Source organism: Arachis ipaensis, chromosome B7, assembly GCF_059453495.1.
Source record: "Arachis ipaensis isolate K30076 ecotype BB chromosome B7, ASM5945349v1, whole genome shotgun sequence".
Lineage (NCBI taxonomy): Eukaryota > Viridiplantae > Streptophyta > Magnoliopsida > Fabales > Fabaceae > Arachis > Arachis ipaensis.
The window spans coordinates 92727375-92743622 of NC_142442.1; the positions used below are offsets into that span (position 1 = coordinate 92727375).

A 16248-nucleotide genomic window follows, 5' to 3' on the forward strand; every position below is an offset into this window, starting at 1 on the left:
GAGCTTAAGCCTCAATTAGTTTCTCTAATGCAACAGAATTGCAAGTTTCATGGACTTCCATTGGAAGATCCTCATAAGTTCTTAGCTGAATTCTTGCAAATCTGTGACACTGTCAAGACTAATGGGGTTGATCCTGAGGTCTACAAGCTTATGCTTTTTCCCTTTGCTATAAGAGACAGAGCTAGAACATGGTTGGATTCACAACCTAAAGAAAGCCTGAACTCTTGGGAAAAGCTAGTCAATGCCTTCTTGGCAAAGTTCTTTCCACCTCAAAAATTGAGAAAGCTTAGAGTGGAAGTCCAAACCTTCAGACAGAAGGAAGGTGAAACCCTCTATGAAGCTTGGGAAAGATACAAGCAATTGATCAGAAGGTGTCCTTCTGACATGCTTTTAGAATGGAGCATCATAGGTATCTTCTACGATGGTCTGTCTGAACTGTCCAAGATGCCATTGGACAGCTCTGCTGGAGGATCTCTTCATCTGAAGAAGATGCCTGCAGAAGCTCAGGAACTCATTGAAATGGTTGCAAATAACCAATTCATGTACACCTCTGAAAGGAATCCTATGAATAATGGGACAAATCAGAAGAAAGGAGTTCTTGAGATTGATACTCTGAATGCCATACTGGCTCAGAACAAAATATTGACTCAACAAGTCAATATAATTTCTCAGAGTCTGTCTGGAATGCAAGCAGCAACAGCCAGTACCAAAGAAGCTTCATTTGAAGAAGAAGCTTATGATCCTGAGAACCCAGCAATGGAAGAGGTGAATTACATGAGAGAACCCTATGGAAACACCTATAATCCTTCATAGAGGAATCATCCGAACCTCTCATGGAAGGATCAACAGAGGCCTCAACAAGGCTTCAACAACAATAATGGTGGACAAAATAGGTTTAGCAATGGCAAACCTTTTCCATTATCTTCTCAACAACAGACAGAGAATTCTAAGCAGAGCCACTCTGTCTTAGCAACTGTAGTCTCTGATCTAATTAAAACCACTCAAAGTTTCATGACTGAAATAAGGTCCTCCATTAGAAATTTAGAGGCACAAGTAGGTCAGTTGAGTAAGAAAGTTACTGAACTCCCTCCTAGTACTCTTCCAAGCAATACAGAAGAGAATCCAAAAGGAGAGTGCAAGGCCATTAACATGACCCACACGACCAAACTTGGAGAGGAGGAAGAGGCAGTGATCTCCACTGAGGAAGACTTCACTGGACGTCCACTGGCCTCTAAGGAGTTCCCTAACGAGGAACCATGGGAATCTGAGGCTCATACTGAGACCATAGAGATTCCATTGAATTTACTTTTGTCATTCATGAGCTCTGATGAGTATTCTTCCTCTGAAGAGGATGAAGATGTTACTGAAGAGCAAGTTGCTAAGTACCTTGGAGCAATCATCAAACTAAATGCTAAGTTATTTAGTAATGAGACTTGGGAGGATGAACCCCCCTTGCTCACCAAAGAACTGGATGACTTGACTAGGTAGAGATTACCTCAAAAGAGACAAGATCCTGGGAAGTTCTCAATACCTTGTACCATAGGCACCATGACCTTTGAGAAGGCTCTGTGTGACCTAGGGTCAAGTATAAACCTCATGTCTCTCTATAATGGAGAAGATAGGGATCATTGAGGTACAAGCTGCAAGAATCTCACTAGAAATGGCAGACAATTCAAGGAAACAAGCTTATGGACTTGTAGAGGATGTCTTGGTAAAGGTTGAACACCACTACATCCCTACTGATTTCATAATCCTAGACACTGGGAAGTGTATGGATGAATCCATCATCCTTGGTAGACCCTTCCTAGCCACAGCAAAAGCTGTGATTGATGTAGACAGAGGAGAATTAGTCCTTCAAGTGAATGAGGACTCCCTTGTGTTTAAGGCTCAAGGATGTCCCTCTGTAACCATGGAGAGGAAGCATGAAAAGCTTCTCTCAATGCAGAGTCAAACAAAATCCCCACTTTCAAACTCTAAGTTTGGTGTTGGGAGGCCATAACTAAACTCTAAGTTTGGTGTTGAGAGGCCATCATCATGCTCTGAGTATCTGTGAGGCTCCATGAGAACCCACTGTCAAGCTACTGATACTAAAGAAGCGCTTGTTGGGAGACAACCCAATTTTACTTATCTATGTTATATTTCTATCATTTTATGTTTTTTGTAGGTTGATGATCATGTGAAGTCACAGAAATAATTGAAAAAGCAAAAACAAACTGAAATATAGAATGAAAAATAGAACACCCTGGAGGAGAAGGCTACTGGCGTTTAAATGCCAGTAAGGGCAGCAGAATGGGCGTTAAACGCCCAGTCTGGCACCATTCTGGGCGTTAAACACCAGAAATGGCACCAGACTGGCATTTAATGCCAGAAAAGGGCAAGAAGCTGGCGTTAAACGCCAGAAATGGGCAGCAACCTGGCATTTAACGCCAGGATTGGCAGAAAAGGGCGTTTTGCACGCCACTTGGTGCAGGGATGAAAAAAATCCTTGACACCTCAGGATCTGTGGACCCCACAAGATCCCCACCTACCTCATTTCTCTCTCTCTTCTTCACCCATTCACCAATCACCTCAATACCTCTTCCCCCAAAACCCCTCACCTATCAAATCCTACCCTCTTCTCCATAAACCCTTCACCAACCCACATCCATCCATCATAAATCCTACCTACCTCACCATCCAAATTCAAACCACTTTCCCTCCTAAACCCACCCATACATGACTGAACCCTACCCATCTCTCCACCCCTATATAAACCCATCTTCACCCCCTCATTTTCACACATCATCCAACCACTACTTCTCCCTCTCGGCCAAAATACTAAGCCCCCTTCATCTCCTCTATTTCTTCTTCTTCTACTCTTTTCTTTCTTCTTTTGCTCGAGGACGAGAAAACCTTCTAAGTTTGGTGTGGTAAAAGTGCTGCTTTTTATTTTTCCATAACTATTTATGGCACCTACGGCCGGAGAAACCTCTAGAAAGAGGAAAGGGAAGGAAAAAGCTTCCACCTCCGAGTCATGGGAGATAGAGAGATTCATCTCAATGGTGCATCAAGACCACTTCTATGAAGTTGTGGCCAAGAAGAAGGTGATCCCCGAGGTCCCTTTTAAGCTCAAAAAGAATGAATATCCAGAGATCCGACATGAGATTCGAAGAAGAAGTTGGGAAGTTCTCAACAACCCCATTCAACAAGTCTAAATCTTAATGGTTCAAGAGTTCTATGCCAATGCATGGATCACCAAGAACCATGATCAAAGTGTGAACCCGGACCCAAAGAATTGGCTTACAATGGTTCGGGGGAAATACTTAGATTTCAGTCCGAAAAATGTAAGGTTGGCATTCAACTTGCCCATGATGCAAGGAGATGCACACCCCTACACTAGAAGGGTCAACTTTGATCAAAGGTTGGACCAAGTCCTCATAGACATTTATGAAGAGGGCGCTCAATGGAAGAGAGATTCAAGAGGAAGAACAAGCCGCCATCACTAAGGTGGACCCGTTCCTTAATTTCCTTGTTCTTTATTTTCTGTTTTTCGAATTTTTATGCCTTATGTCTATTTATGTTTGTATCTTTATTACATGATCACTAGTATTTAAGTGTCTATGCCTTAAAGCTATGAAAATGAATCCATCACCTTTCTTAAAATGAAAAATATTTTAATTGAAAAAGAAAAAGAAATACATGAATTTCGAATTTTAAAGCAGTTTAATTATTTTGATGTGGTGGCAATACTTTTGTCTTTTTGAATGAATGCTTGAACAGTGCATATTTTTTATATTGTTGATTCATGAATGTTAAAATTGTTGGCTCTTGAAAGAATGATGGAAAAGGAGAAATGTTATTTGATAATCTGAAAAATTATCAAATTGGTTCTTGAAGTAAGAAAAAGCAGTGAATACAAAAAAAAGATATATGCGAAAAAAAAAGAGAGAGAAAGAAAAAGAAAAAGCCAATAACCCTTTGAACCAAAAGGCAAGGGTAAAATAAAAAGGATCCAAGGTTTTGAGCATCAGTGGATAGGAGGGCCCACAGGAATAAAATCCTGGCCTAAGCGGCTAAACCAAGCTGTCCCTAACCATGTGCTTGTGGCGTGAAGGTGTCAAGTGAAAACTTGAGACTGAGCGATTAAAGTCGTGGTCCAAAGCAAAAAGAGTGTGCTTAAGAGCCCCGGACACCTCTCACTGGGGACTTTAGCAAAGCTGAGTCACAATCTGAAAAGGTTCACCCAGTCATGTGTCTGTGGCATTTATGTATCCGGTGGTAATACTGGAAAACAAAATGCTTAGGGTCACGGCCAAGACTCATAAAGTAGCTGTGTTCAAGAATCAACGTACTTAACTAGGACAATCAATAACACTATTTGGATTCTGAGTTCCTATAGATGCCAATCATTCCGAACTTCAAGGGATAAAGTGGGATGCCAAAACTGTTCAGAAGCAAAAAGCTAAAAGCCCAGCTCATCTAATTAATACTGTTCTTCATAGATGTTTTTGGAATTCATTGTACATTCTATTCTTTTTATCCTATATGATTTTCAGTTGCTTGGGGACAAGCAACAATTTAAGTTTGGTGTTGTGATGAGCGGATAATTTATACGCTTTTTGGCATTGTTTTTAGTATGTTTTTAGTATGTTTTAGTTACTTTTTATTATGTTTTTGTTAGTTTTTATTTAAAAATTACATTTCTGGACTTTACTATGAGTTTGTGTGTTTTTCTGTGATTTCAGTTATTTTCTGGCTGAAATTGAAGGACCTGAGCAAAAATCTGATTCAGAGGCTGAAAAAGGACTGCAAATGCTGTTGGATTCTGACCTCCCTGCACTCGAAGTGGATTTTCTGGAGCTACAAAAGCCCAATTGGCACGCTCTCAATTGCGTTGGAAAGTAGACATCCTGGGCTTTCCAGCAATATATAATAGTTCAAACTTTGCCCAAGATTTGATGGCCCAAACTGGCGTTTCAATTCAGCATAAGAATTTTGGCGTCAAAACGCCAGAACTGGCACAAAAGCTGGAGTTAAACGCCCAAACTGGCACAAAAGCTGGCGTTTAACTCCAAGAAAAGTCTCTACATGTAAAAGCTTTAATGTTCAGCCCAAACACACACCAAGTGGGCCCGGAAGAAGATTTCTGCATTAATTACTTATTTCTGTAAACCCTAGGCAACTAGTTCCCTATAAATAGGACCTTTTACTATTGTATTTTCATCTTGGTTCTTCAGGTTCCCCCTCTGGGGCCGAAGCCAATGAACACCTTTATTACTTTTATATTTTCAACGGTGGAGTTTCTACATACCATAGATTAAGGTGTGGATCTCTGCTGTTCTTCATGAATTAAGGCAAAGTACTACTGTTTTTTCTATTCAATTCACGCCTACTTCTTCTCTAAGATATACACTCGTTCTTCAACCTGATGAATGTGATGATCCGTGACACTCATCATCATTCTCACCTATGAACACGTGCCTGATAACCACCTCTGTTCTACTTGCAATAGGTTGAATATGTATCCCTTGGGTTTCTAATCTAAGATTGGAACCTTCGTGGTATAGGCTAGAATTATTGGCGGTCATTCTTGAGATCCGGAAAGTCTAAACCTTGTCTGTGGTATTCTGAGTAGGATCTGGGAAGGGATGACTGTGACGAGCTTCAAACTCACGATTGTTGGGTGTGTGACAGACGCAAAAAGATCAACGGATCCTATTCCAACATGATCGAGAATCGACAGATGATTAGCCGTGCAGTGACAGCGCATTTGGAACATTTTTAGTGAGAGGACGGAAAGTAGCCATTGACAACGGTGATGCCCAACATAAAGCTTGCCATGAAAGGGAGTATGAATGATTGGAAGAAGGTAATGGGAAAGCAGAGGTTCAGGAGGAACAAAGCATCCTCATACGCTTATCTGAAATTCTCACCAATGAATTACATAAGTATCTCTATCTTTATTTTATGTTTTATTCATCTTTTAATTATCAATCCTCCATAACCATTTGAATCCGCCTGACTGAGGTTTACAAGATGACCATAGCTTGCTTCAAGCCGACAATCTCCGTGGGATCGACCCTTACTCGCGATAAAGAGTTGAGATTACAATTGTGCGTACCAAGTTGTTGGCGCCATTGATGATCAATACTTCCAAGAGCCACAAACTTCATATACACCACCTCCATATTTTTATCAAGAAGAACCACCTTCCTATTATGAACCCTTTTTCCAAAATAATGAACCCTCCTATTCACCCCAAGCCCCAATGGATGATAATTCTCTCACTTTACTCCTTCAAGGGCAAAGAGAAATGCAAAGGGAGGTACTAGAATTCATGGCCGCCTTATATGAAGTGGTAAACCGATTAGCCTCCCAATGCTTGAACCCTTAAAGCACTCCTATGGCCACATGTGGAGAATCAAATAAAAAGCCTACCATGAAGGAGAGATTGGAAACTCTGGTGGAAAATGAGGAATATTGCTTTGTATTGGAATACTTGGGGGAAGCTATGATTGTTAAAGAAGAGGAAGAATTGGTTGAAGACTTAGGAGATGCGGGACCTCCATGGGAACTTAGAGTGGAAGAAAACCCCTCCAAGAAGATTGAATTTGATGTTGAGGAGGAAAGTGCACAACCTCCAAAGCAATTGTTGAAATGAAGACTTGGAAGGAATGAGGCAAGAATTGAGTTCCCTGGGTGATGAAGATCGTGCATCAAATCTTAGTGGTGAAGAATCCTTTGAACTTGAAGAACCTTCTCCCAGTGAATTTAAAAATGTTGTGGAGGTAGATTTCTCTTCATTTATGATTTGAGTGATGGAGAAGAGTTAGATAAAATTGATGAACAAATGATTGAGATTGAAGAAGTTTGTAAAGAAGAGTTAGAATTCCTTATACATGTGATTATTTTATTATTCCTAAGGATGAATAACTAGTTTCCCTTCATCATTGAATTGGTTATTGTGTGTTATGCTAAATTTTATTAATCTTGCATTTTCACTTGCACAATTTCAATATCCAATATCTCCCAAATTCAATTCACTCTTGTTGTAATTGCCTAAGCTTGCTTGAGTCTAATTGATGCTTATTCATTGCATGCAACTTAGGCCATTTAATTGAGGAACCCATGCTTACTTTTTGATTGTGTGGATACCATTTTAATCGGCCGTTGTATGTGTTATAACCGCGAACATAATTGGAATACACACACGGCTCATTTTCATCATGCGACACCATTATGCAACCTTCTTCAATTAAATGCTTGTTTGTTTTCTTTTGTCTCCAAGTATACAATGTATTTGTTCCCTCCTTTACCCTTTTATGCTACATGCCTTATGATTCCTGATTATACTTTATTCATTCTTTTTGAGGATGAGACGTGAAGACAAGAAGCCGGGAGAGGAGAAGGATACCATGGACGAAGATGCCGAGAATGCATTGGACTTAGCAATTTCCACACAACCCAGCCCCCGCTTCCGCCAGCTGAAGGTAGAGTGATAAATCCCGTTTCTAGGGTTTATCATGTGTTGAATTTAGAGCATTTTATCAACTTTTTCTCACATTTATCCAATGAAATAACATGGTTTTGTGATATTCCCTTAATTTGTGCTTAAATATGAACACATGCTTTTGAGACCTTAAATTAGCTAATTTTGATTCACCTTTGATTCCACTAGATGCCTTGATGTGTTTGCTAGTGATTTCAGGTTGAAAAAAGCTAGGAATGGATCAAAGGAGTGAAGAGGAAAGCATGCAAAGTGGAGAACACATGGAAAAAGTCAAAGATTTGGATGCAATCATCCACGCGCACGCGCACTGCACGCGCACGCGTGGATCGCAAAAACTTCAGGGACGCGCACCCATGCTGTACGCGTACGCATCAGTGCCGGCACGTGATTTTAAAGTGAAAACGTGTCCAGCAAATTTTGAGAAGCTGTGGGGCCCAATCTAAACAAACTTTGGTGCCAAAACACTTAAAAGGACCAAGGATTGAAGGGGAGAGGCATCTTTTGCTCACTCATTCATTCATTCCAACATTAGGAGTTTAGTTCTAGTTTTAGAAGTACTTTCAGAGAGAGAAGCTCTCACTTCTCTCTAGGATTAGGATTAGGTTTACGTCAATAATCTTAGATCTAGGTTTTAATTCATGTTTTCATCTACTTCTACCTTTCAATTCTTTGTTGTTACATCTTGTTCTTCTATTCTTTTATTGTAATTTCCTCTGTGTTGTTTCTATACTTTGTTGTTGATCTACTCTTGTCCCTTTTATTTTCTTTCAATTCAATTTGAGGTAATTCATGTCAATAATGTTCTTTGTGATTGTTGTTGTTAATTCTTTGCAATAAATTGTTGTTAGATTTCATTCTTGTTGGCAATTTACTATGCTTTCCTTTTACACCTTCCAAGTGTTTGTCAAAATTTTTGAGAGGATGTTAGAGTAGAATTTTACACTCTTGGCTTGGGAAGGTTACTTAGGAATTCTTGAGTTGCTAATGTCCAAGTGATTGATAGTTGGTAGCCATTAACTCTGGCCCTCATTAATTCAATTAGTGAATAGCTACGACCTATGGACTTGGATTGATATAGCTCATTTGACTTTCCTTTACTTGTTAGAGGATGACTTAGTGGGATTGACCCTTGCAATTATCATATTGTGGTTAGTGATAAGGATAGAGATCCTTGACCACAAGACTTTGCCAAGAACTTTTTGTCATTTGATTTCCATTATCATTTACTTTTCTTGTTCCCTATTCAAAACCCCAAAGTATACATGTCCATAGCCAATAACAAGAACACTACCCTGCAATTCCTTTGAGAGACGACCCGAGATTTAAATACTTCAGTTTATAATTTTAGGGGTTTGTACTTATGACAAACAATCTTTTGTATGAAAGGATTATTTGTTGGTTTAGAAACTATACTTTCAACGAGGTTTCATTTGTGAAATTCTATACCGTCAATTTTCCATTCATCAAAATGGTGCCGTTGCCGGGGAATTGCAATGTTGTTATGTTATTGGTTTTTGTATATATGTGAATATTGTGAATATGTTTGTCTTTTACTTGTTTGTTAGTTTTTGTTAGCTTTAGGACTTAGCTAGTTTGTTTTTGCTTCCACTATGAATTCTCACCCTTTTGGCTATGAGTTTGGTTCTAATTGTGTTGTAGGAAATGTGAACTTCAATGACCACATGTACCAAGGATGGAACCAACAAAGATGGGAGGAGCCTCAAGGAATTGATCACTCATATTGGCAACAACCTCCGGATACTTATAGGTATAATCACCATCCTAACGCATGTCAATTCGATGGCTATGGTGACTCTTTTTGGGACAATCAACAACCACCATCATATGCTTATGAACCCTATCCTCAATATGAACCTCAACCATACTCACAAGCCTTTCTTTACCAAACACCTTCCTATGATCCATATCCATCATATAACCAATCACACATACCATATCCTTGTGACCATTACGAGCAAGAACCTTTAGAACCACCACAACCTTATCAAGATTACTACCATGAACCACCTCAATACTCACCATCTCCATACCCCTACCAAGAAGAACTACCTCCCTACTATAAACCCTTTCTCCAAAATGATGAACCCCCTTGTCCATCCCAAGCCCCAATAGATGATTTTCTTACCTTGCTACTTCAAGGACAAGCGGATACGCAAAGGAACACCCTAGAGTTTGTAACTAACTTGACCAAGGTAGTGCATACTTTAGCCTTCCAATGCTTGAACACTCAAGGTGCTTCCATAGCCACATGTGAAGAATCAATTGAAGAGCATAACATGAAGGAGAGATTGGAAACTCCGGTGGGAAATGAGGGATATTATTTTGTATTAGATCAACTAGAGGAAGCCATGATTGTTGAAGAAAAGGAAGAAGTTGATATTGATGTTGAGGAGGATGCGCAACCTCCAAGGCATATCATAGTTGGAGACTTGGAAGAGGTGTATCAAGAGATGGATTCAATCATGGATGAATTTCTATCTACAATTGAATCCTTTCCCGTTGGACATGAAGTTGAAATTATAGAAGAATGTGCACAACCTCCCATACCCTTGGTGAGCAATGAAGAAGAGAGTGAATCGGAAGAGATCTACCAAGGGGAAAAGGGTGAAATTGAAGAAGCTTGCAAAGAGTTGGAGATAGTCAAGGAAGAGCACAAAGGAGTGGGGCTTGCAAGTTCATTGGGACCACCCCTTCCTAAGTCACCACCCTACACAACATTCAAGTGGGTAAAATTCTTATCCCTAAGCTTTACTTTCTCACTTGAATATGGTTTGATTGAAAATGATGGTCAACTTGGAGCTCTTTGCGGAGTTAAGAGTAGGAAAGAGTTGTGTAGTGGTTGGAAACATCACTCTAAGTTCATGATGGTTACATGCTCAAAATTCAAGATCAATGGTTGTGTAGAACCGAATTGCATGGCTCTAGAATAATGTTTGGATGCCTAAATGAGAATTCACAAACCTTGTCACCCGGATCTAACGATGGTAATCAACAACAAGATGGGTGCAAGAACAAGGTTTGGGACCCCGAAATTCAATTCCACAATCAACACTCTTGGGGTCTTGTTACTTGCTCAAGCTTACTTGAAGGCTTTATGCGCCTAATTTGGGATCCCGGGGGTCATTGGAGATGCAAACAATGGTGGGGATTCAAGGATGAATTCAAGCATAAGCCACCATAGCAAGGACCACCCCACCAAAGGTCCAACTTAAGGACAATAAACAAAAGTGCTAGGTGGGAGACACCCCACCATGGTAAAATCTTTTCATTTTCTCTTTTGTACATATTGAAAATTAGTTTATTTTGATTGGTTTGTTGAGCTTATTTGGTAGTCTAGCATGTTACATAAGGTTTTATGGTGTTTTGGTAGCTGTTTGGAGGTTTAGAATGCTTGGTTTGGTGCAAAAACATAGAAAAATTTTGAAAAGCAGAGCACCATCCACGCGTACGCGTCACCCACGTGTACGCGTGCCCCAAGCTTTTTGGCCAATCCACGCGCACGCGTTACCCACGCGTACGCGTGGATACAAAATTTCACATTCCATACATTTTTCCTGAGAGTTGTGCCTGCATCGCGCGCGCATTGTGCCTTTCGCACAAAGCTACTCACGCGTATGCATGCACGACGCGTACGTGTCGCTCTCCAAATAAGCCATCTACGTGCACGTGTGATATACGCGTACGCGTCGCACCCATTTTACCCCATCCACGCGCACGCGTACGCGTGGACCACCTTATTTCACACATTTCTTTTCTTTTCCTCCTTCCATTTCTTTCCTGCTCCTTTCTTCTTCCTTTCTCCTACCCCTAATCCAACACTTCCAAACACCATCTATAACCACTTCTTTTAGTTAGTTAGGTTAGTTAGTTAGTTACTTAGCTTAGTTTTCATTTTCTTCTCTCTTTTCATTATAAGTGTTGGATTATTGATTTAGTTTACTATATATTGCTGCTTATTACCAATTGCATGCTATCTTAGCATCATCATTTTTGGATATTCATTGTTGGACTCCATTGTTGAAGTCACACTTCATTACTTGGTCTTGTATTTTTCATGCTTAAATCTTGTGTATACCAAGTGAATGATATTGCCTTTAGAACTTTTAAATCTTTTTGAATTACATGATTTGGACACCATGTAATTTGAATCCTATTCTTTGCTTAGGCAATCTCTTGGTGGATGATGTTGTGCTTTTACCTTCAGCATTGTGCTTCTTGATCATATGCATCCATATGTGTTTGGCTTGAATACTTTTGTGCTTCTTTATTACTTGTCTCAACTTACATGTTTACTTAAAGTAATTCAAGCACCCTAGGATGAGTGAAGTGCATGCTTCTTTGGTGACATAGCTTTTTATGCTAGTGTGTGTTCTATACCGCATGCATCTTAGGATTCACACACTTGTTTCATTAATGTCACACTAATTCACTCACCCCATTCTAGTGGTTTTTACGTCATCCCAACATGTTACGCTTCCTTGCTTTTGTATTTTCTCATCTTACGGTGTTACTTTTTATTTTTCATGAACGATGCACCACAAGCAACCACGAAAGCGGGAGAAAGAACATGCAGCACCAGTTGACCTACCAGCTGAAGGTAGCAACTCGGAAAGTCACTGTACCCCCTTGCTCATCTTTGAATGCACCGAGGACGGTGCAAACTTTTAAGTGTTGGGAGGTCGTCCGACCAATCAGCGCCTTTTGGTGACAAATTTCTAATTCCAACACTTTTGCATTTCAATTTTAGATTTTTAGGATTTTTACTCATTTTTTCTTATTTTTGCATATATATATATATATATATATATATATATATATATATATATACATACATAATAAGCTTAGTCAAAACAATGAAATTTCCAAAGAATTCATCTATAGGGAACCACCCCAATTGATTGAAAAATTTTTTTTGTGGAATTTGCTTGAATTATATATTTTGTGAAGAATATGTTGAGCTAAGAACACAAGCATGTGAGATTTGAGCCTAATGATGTGGTTACATCTTATAACCACTTATTTTCCTTGTGTGCAATTATTCTCTTTCTATGATTGTGATCCTTGGTTTGCTTAATTCTATATGTCCATTATTCCTTGTATTCATGCACTTATATGATTGAGGCCATTGTTTCATTAGCTCACTTACCCAAATAGCCTACTTTTTACCTTCCATTGTTAGCCAATTTTGAGCCTATGCTTAACCCAATTGTTCTTTATTTTAGCACATTACAAGCCTAAAGCGAAAAATAATAAAAGTCCCTTGTTTGGACCTTTGATTGGCTTAGGCTAGTGAGAGTGTTCATTATTCAAGTTTGGGGAGATTTGGGAACATTGGTGGGGATAAAAGGGTGCTTTGTAATATTATATTTGGGAATTGGGTACATGCTCATGTATTAATTAAACATTAGACCTTATGCATTAGTGCTCTTGGAAAGAAATGAAAAATGAGAAAAACAAAAGAAAAAGAAAAAATATGGAAAAGAAAAGAAAAAAATATAGAAAAAAAAGAAAGAAAAGAGGAAAAGAAAGAAATAAAAAGGGGACAAAATGCCCCAAAGTGAAGTTCAATAAGAAACAATGCATAAGTGTTGTGAAATGAAAAGGAAATGCATGAGTATGTGAAAAAAAGGGGTGAAGAATGGGTAGTTAGGTTAGAACTTAATTGTATAGGTTATTATAGGTTAGGTGAGAAAGTATAGGCTAATCAAAGATTTAAATTCTAGTCAACTTAACTATATATGACCGTACCTTGACCCTAGCCCCATTACAACCTTTGAGAAAGTCCTCATGATAATTGTATGCATGCATTGAATAATTGTTGATTGTTAGATGAAGAACAAATCTTGGAAAGCATGATTAGAGGAGGAATTGAGTGAATCAACCCCTAAACACTTAAGTAACTAGAGCGGATACACATCTGATGAGGGTTCGATTGCTCAATTATATGTATTCACCATAATCATTCTTATTCATGCAAGTTTGTAAATCCTTTTTGATAATTCAATACAATTGTGGGTTGGATTTGATCCTCATTGATTTGATCCGCCAGCTGAAGGTGGAGTGATAAATCCCTTTTTAGGGTTTATCATGTGTTGAATTTAGAGCATTTTATCAAACTTTTGTCACATTTATCCAATGAAATAGCATGATTTTGTGATTCTCCCTTAATTTGTGCTTAAATGTGAAAACATACTTTTTAGACCTTAAATTAGCTAATTTTGGTTCAACTTTGATTTCACTAGATGCCTTGATGTATTTGCTAGTGATTTCAGGTTTAAAAGGGCTAGGAATAGATCAAAGGAGTCAAGAGGAAAGCATGCAAAGTGGAGAACACATGGAAAAAGCCAAAGATTTGGATCATCCACGCACACGTGCACTGCACGCGCACGCGTGGATCGCGAAAACTTCAGGGACGCGCACCCGTGCTGTACGCGTACGCGTCAGTGCCGTCACGTGATTTTAAAATGAAAACGTGCCCAGCAAATTCTGAGAAGCTGTAAGGCCCAATCTAAACTAACTTTGGCGCCAAAACACTTAAAAGGACCAAGGATTGAAGGGGAAAGGCATCTTTTGCTCACTCATTCATTCATTCCAACATTAGGAGTTTAGTTTTAGTTTTAGAAGTAGTTTTAGAGAGAGAAGCTCTCACTTCTCTCAAGGATTAGGATTAGGTTTAGGTCAATAATCTTAGATTTAGGTTTTAATTCATGCTTTCATCTACTTCTACCTTTCAATTATTTGTTGTTACATCTTGTTCTTCTATTCTTTTGTTGTAATTTCCTCTATGTTATTTCTATACTTTGTTGTTGATCTACTCTTGTCCCTTTTATTTTATTTCAATTCAATTTGAGGTAATTAATGTCAATAATGTTCTTTGGAGATGCTTTGTTGCTTCTGAACCTCTGCTTTCCTATTGTCTTCTTCCAACCATGCGTGCTCCCTTCCATGGCAAGCTGTATAATCCTCTCGGATGAAAAATACCAGGTACAATCTCTGCACGGCTAATCAACTGTCGGATTTCTCGTCTCGGATGAAAAATAATAGGTACAGCTACCGCACGGCTAATCATCTGTCGGTTCTCACTAGCGTCGAAATAGGACCCTTATCCTTTTGCACACTGTCACTGCCCACAACATTCGCGAGTTTGAAGCTCATCACAGTCATCCCTTTCCAAATCCTACTCGAAATACCACAGACAAGGTTTAGACTTTCCGGATCTCAGGAATGGTTGCCAATTGGTCCTAGCCTATACCACGATGATCCTAATCTCATGGACTCGGTCCGTGTATTAGAGACCCAAGAGAATATACTCCGGCTGTCGTCCAATGACTACATTGAACATCATGTAGACCGCTTTACAGTTGTCAGGCACGCGGATCTTGGCTAAGCGAGTAACGAAGATAGTGGGTGATTGTCACAGGTCATCCCTTCATTCTGACTTAACTGAATTAAGTACAAGAGTTTATCTTGGAGAAGAAGTAAGCGTGAATTGAAGGAGAAACAATAGTACTTGCATTAATTCATGAAGAACAGCAGAGCTCCGCACCTTAATCTATGAGGTGTAGAAACTCCACCGTAGAAAATACATAAGAGAGAAAGGTCTAGGCATTGCCGTGTGGCCAACCTCCAAGTCCAAGGATGATAATCTCATAATCCCCTAATACAATAGTAAAAAGTGCTATTTATACTAAACTAATTACTAGGGATTACAGAAAATGAATAACTAAGTGCAGATAGTGCAGAAATCCACTTCCGGGATTCACTTAGTGTGTGCTTGGGTTGAGCATTGAAGCTTTCACGTGCATAGGCCATTCTTGGAGTTAAATGCCAGCTTGGGTGCTAGTTTGGGCGTTTAACTCCAGTTCTGGTGCCGGTTCCGGCATTTTACTCCAGAAAAGGGTCTTTAGTGGGCGTTTAGGCGCCAGTTTGGGCCATCAAATCTCAAGAAATGTATGAACTATTATATATATCTGGAAAGCCCAAGATGTCTGCTTTCCAAGGCAATTCAGATCGATCCAATTAGGCTTCTGTAGCTCCATAAAATCCACTACGAGTGCAGGAGGGTCAGATCCAACAGCATCTGCAGTCCTTTCTTAGCCTTTGAATCAGATTTTTGCTCAGGTCCCTCAATTTTAGTCAGAAAACACCTGAAATTATAGAAAAACACACAAACTCATAGTAAAGTCCAGAAATGTGATTTTTTGCATAAAAACTAATAAAAATATAATAAAAAGTACTAAAATATACTAAAAACTACGTAAAAACAATGCCAAAAAGGGTATAAATTATCCGCTCATCACAACACCAAACTTAAATTGTTGCTTGTCCCCAAGTAACTAAAAACAAAATAGGATAAAAAAAAGAGAAAATACAATAAATTCCAAAATTATCAATGAAGCTTAGTTCCAATTAGATGAGCGGGACTAGTAGCCTTTTTGTTTCTGAACAGTTTTGGCATCTCACTTTATCCTTTGAAGTTCAGAATGATTGGCATCCATAGGAACTCAGAATTCAGATAGTGTTATTGATTCTCCTAGTTCAGTATGTTAATTCTTGAACACAGCTACTTTATGGGTCTTGGCCGTGACACTAAGCATTTTATTTTCCAGTATTACCACCGGATACATAAATGTCACAGACACATAACTGGGTGAACCTTTTAAGATTGTGACTCAGCTTTCCTAGAGTCCCCAGTTAGAGGTGCCCAGAGCTCTTAAGCACACTCTTTTTACTTTGGA

The 16248-nt window shown here is 39.1% G+C and overlaps 1 non-coding gene across 1 annotated transcript; it reads right to left on the reverse strand.

The window, feature by feature from the left end:
- Window positions 1-282: 282 nt before the first annotated feature.
- On the reverse strand, window positions 283-390 carry LOC148553374 (small nucleolar RNA R71). Its single transcript, XR_015893282.1, has one exon. It is a non-coding gene; the product is annotated as a small nucleolar RNA R71 (small nucleolar RNA).
- Window positions 391-16248: the final 15858 nt, after the last annotated feature.